This window comes from Procambarus clarkii, chromosome 28, assembly GCF_040958095.1.
Source record: "Procambarus clarkii isolate CNS0578487 chromosome 28, FALCON_Pclarkii_2.0, whole genome shotgun sequence".
Taxonomy (NCBI): domain Eukaryota; kingdom Metazoa; phylum Arthropoda; class Malacostraca; order Decapoda; family Cambaridae; genus Procambarus; species Procambarus clarkii.
The window spans coordinates 13,627,779-13,632,666 of NC_091177.1; positions in this window are offsets into that span (position 1 = coordinate 13,627,779).

Below are 4,888 nucleotides of genomic sequence, written 5' to 3' on the forward strand. Positions count from 1 at the left end.
AGGGAGGGGAGCGAGAGGAAGAGTTAGAGGGAGAGGGAGAGGGAGAGTGAGAGGGAGTTAGGGGGAGAGTTAGGGGGAGAGGGAGAGTGAGAGTGAGAGTGAGAGGGAAAGTGAAAGGGAGAGAAAGTCACACCTAAACGTACACAGTACCGTGACCACCGCACCACTGATCGTCTATAAGGATTGGAAAGTCATCGTGTGGTGACTCTCAACACTAAATTACAGTATTATGTTCTGTAAAATGCTTGTTGATTTTGAATAACTTCAGTACAACAGCTTTTCTCAATGCAAATGTCCGTGAGGTTGTATCACATCCAAGAGCAGCTTGGACAAAAATAATGTCTTGTGCAAACATTCCACCTTAACTGTAGTACCGGCATATATACCTGACTCAGCTGTCAGGAAATCCGTTGCAAGAAGGCACTATTTCCAACAATATTTTACTTGGTTCTTGGTAGTCTGGATGTACTAGTGACTAGATGGAAGGTTTGAGAAACCAGACTGAAACCACGTGACCAAGTTCAGAGCACAGGTTCAAAACACATCCAAACCCACACCTCAGGATCAAACCGAACATTCATGCTCACCGCACAGGTTCAAACAACTAATCCAAGCTCACAACTTAGGTTCAAAACCGCGTATCGAAGCTGACAACACAGATTCAAGCCACTTATCTAAGCTACCTACCTGACAAAAGCCTCAGGAACCCTAGAGAATTTAGTTGAATCCCAGGTTGCATTACTTTTGCCCATGTCGTAGTGCAGTTGTATAAGGCGTTGCTTGGGACTACCCTGAACATAAGTTCGAAACCTCTTCATGGCTCCTACTAATTTTCTCATTTATACATGACGTTATCGTAATTTCTTTGCGTAGCTGACACTAACAAAGACCATAATAGACATACACGTGATGACGCATTTTAAATGTGTTTGCGTCCAAGAAGTTGATGTGTTGAGCGTCGCAAATTAGTCTGGTATACTTATGCTAAACCCATCAAGCGGGGAGACGCTGGGAAGGACTTTTCATCTATATGCTAACGAGGAACATATATTTAACCTTGATTATCAGAAACAACTCAAACATTTCCCGTGTTGTTGGCAGGTGAGTTTTATTTACGATAAGTTTGTTTAATAAACAATTTCATAATAATTATGGGATATATTATTAGATAATATGGTAAATTCTCTCTCTCTCCTCTCTCTCTCTCTCTCTCTCTCTCTCTCTCTCTCTCTCTCTCTCTCTCTCTCTCTCTCTCTCTCTCTCTCTCTCTCTCTCTCTCTCTCCTCTCCCTCCCCCCCCCGTACCTCCTAATCCTCCCCCTCTCTCTCTCTCTCTTTTTCGAAAGGTAGGGAAAGGGAGGATAGAGACCCCAGCTACCCACTAACCACTTTCCTTTCATTCTTCATTCTTAGGATGGATTTATTTATTTATTTATTTTAGCGATGTTGGAAATTAGTGTAAGTTGCTATTTACTGCCAAGACGGGACACTGAGCTCGACCCGACCCGACTATGTACTGCCCAGACCATTTACCCTCTAAAGTTGTTGAGGCTATTCTTAAGTGTCTGGCCCATTACCGTCAACAGACAAGCAAACATACATTATATATATATATATTATATAATTTTGTAGGTGGTTATCATGTCTCCCCTTACTCTTCTGTTTTCCAGAGACGTGACGTTTAGCTCCTTTAGCCTTTCCTCATAGCTCATACCTCTCAGATCTGGGACTAGTCTGTTGGCATACTTCTGAATCCTCTCTAACCTTGTCTTGTGTTTAACTAGGTATCGACTCCAGGCTGGAGCTGCATACTTCAGGATTGGTGTGACATAGGTGGTAGCGTGTGTGTATATGTGTGTGTCTGACACGGAAGATATAAAGAGCATGAGAAGACAGGGAGGATATTAGGGGCATGAGAGGGGCAAGGATGAAAGAAATTAGAAAAAGAACAAAAAATACCAACCAGGTTTCACACATTAAACATGACACAGTCAGCGGGTTTTCAGTTTGTTACGAAACAAAATATCTGAAATGGCTGCACAGTTGGGGTAATGAGGTCAGACCTGGTCCCACCTGTCGCCCCTCACACTACCCACCACGTGCCCCATGCCCACTAACAAGGTCTTTATAAACAGGTGGTGTTATGTGTCTCCCTCTTGCACTTAAGCAGAACGTCGTCCATGTAATATCTGCCTCGCTAAGCGTCTGGGTAGTTACCTTAAGGCCTCTCTGGCACACTTGATAACCTGCACTCTAGCAAAACGAGATCTAATAAAAGCTTTACTGTTAATTGCCTGTGAATGTACACAGGCAATTCCAACCTATTTTTTTGTTTATTTCTTTCAAATCTCTCCATTTTCCCCTGAAAATCACATTACCAAACCAAATGGCTTTCTACCTTACCTCCCCATTTTAAAAGAAGGCTTTCCAGACACAGATAAAAGTACTGAATGTTTTCATTCCACGATAATGTTAATGCCTTGAGCACTTTCGTTCAAGTTCCGATAAATATGTTGACTGGATTAGTTTGGAGTTTATTTTTCATGTTTTTTTTAAATGTTTGTAATCTTTGTTAACTTTACAGTTCAGAGAATAACGAGACTGGAGATCAGTGTTTGGATTGGTTATCTCCCAGTCACTATGATTAGCGTCAAGTCCTCTCTAGGAGTCTGCACTCAATTTAAGTGTGACTCAAAATATTCGGAATGATTATAGTGCGATTTGTTATCTCATATGCCCATGTATTACAGTAAATGGTGCTGTACAGCACTAAGTACCGCTGTACCGTACTAAGCGTAGCTGTACCATACTAAGTACCGCTGTACCATGCTAATCGTAGCTGTACCGTACTAAGTGTAGCTGTACCGTACTAAGCTTACCTGTACCGTACCAAATGTTGCTGAACTGTACTGAGCATTTGAAGCTACAATATGAACACATGGAGCTGGGATATGAACACATGGAGCTGGGATATGAACACATGGAGTGGAAATATGTGTTCAAAACCTGCTATATGACAACAAAGTGAAGGTATGGTGTTCAACCCCTAGGAGCACTGAATTCGAACGTCAACCTTGCAAGAAGCTAGGCTGGATGTGTACCGTCCTGTCCAAATGAATGGAGAACAAGTTATGTCTGTTTCTGTGCTGTATGAACTATTTCTGTACCGTTCTTCTCTCTCTTTCTCTTCTCTTGTATTGTTATTTCTTTCCATAAATTCTTACTATTTCGGTCTTTTGCCCTCGCTATGTAATTTTTCTTCCTGCTGGCATCCTGTTCCATTGTTCTTGTTCTGTTCAATGTTTTCAGCATTCGGGTTTAGAAACGAGTTTCCAGGCTAAACAATTTACTCTGAGCCAACTGTGCCAACAGTCGAAACTGTTGCCATAAACATAAATTATATAACTTCGCGTGTTGACAACTTAAATTATAAATTATTGTGCCTTTTGCTGGTACTAAATTAAGCGCAATAAATGTTTGGTCTCGCCCTCTCGGTAACATGGCCAAAAAATCATTGGAACTCAACTGGACGCCAATTTAAATGGTAATAAATTATTGGCGTCCCCCCCTGTCGCCAACTTAGATATAAATGTGTTTATATTTTCAGTTTCCATCATATAAGATGTTCACTTTCCAGACAAATGTTCCAGACTGTGAGTTCCAGACTCTCCAGCCACAGTAGTACCTGCAACCTGGATTCCAATTTGTTCAGTAGTTGTTCAAGAGAAAATAGAAAAAATTACAGATTCAGAAATACAGGTAAAGTAAGAATTAGGTGGATAGTACTAAATACACTAGCAATAATTGGTTGTCAAACGTGCCTCGGTGTGGGAGTGCAAGTGTGATAGTCGTGTTGGTTGGCATCTGGACCTCGCATAGGATCATTGCACCTTCCATGACTGCAATTTTCTTTTTCATAATTTCTAGTAGGAAGGGAAGGAGAGTAGTTTGATGGAGAGGAAGTAATAGGGATTGTGTTTGGGGTTGTAGAGGACAAGGAAGAAGGGAGGGAACGTTGTGGAAGGGTGATCAGGGAGAGAGGGTTGTTCCCGAGAGAGGAGTGGGAGGGGGAGAAGATACAGTTGAGTGTGCTGTTATATGGAGGGGAAAGGAGAAGAGAGAGTGCAGGAAAGATCGATACTTGGGAAGGGGCAGGCTGAAGGGGGGTCTGAGGGGAGGAGAGAGGGGGCTGAGGGGATGGGAGGGGAGGCCGAGGGATGGGGAGGGGAGGCCGAGGGAAGGGAAGGGAAGGCTGCGAAATAGAGACGTATGGGGGACGAATATCAGGAAAAGTGGGAGGGGTACATGTTGGAGGATTGGAGAAAGGATTCTGGTGTTAGGGGTTAGGAGTGAGGTAGGTAAGTGAGAGTATGGGGGTTAGAGGGGAAGGGGTGAGGGAAGTAACTGAGGTGTGGGGTTACATGGAGGAGGTTAGGGTTGAGGAGAGGGCAGTGTGCGAGGACATGGGGTTACAGGGAAAGAGGAGAGGATCAAGGGAGCAAATTGTATAGTTTAGGGTGTAGCTGGTCATGTGGGGAGGGTGTAGCTGGTCATGTGGGGAGGGTGTAGCTGGTCATGTGGGGAGGGTGTAGCTGGTCATGTGGGGAGGGTGTAGCTGGTCATGTGGGGAGGGTGTAGCTGGTCATGTGGGGAGGGTGTAGCTGGGCATGTGGGGAGGGTGTAGCTGGGCATGTGGGGAGGGTGTAGCTGGTCATGTGGGGAGGGTGTAGCTGGTCATGTGGGGAGGGTGTAGCTGGTCATGTGGGGAGGGTGTAGCTGGTCATGTGGGGAGGGTGTAGCTGGTCATGTGGGGAGGGTGTAGCTGGCCATGTGGGGAGGGTGTAGCTGGGTATGTGGGGAGGATGGATAAGAGGTTGGGCTTCAGGGAC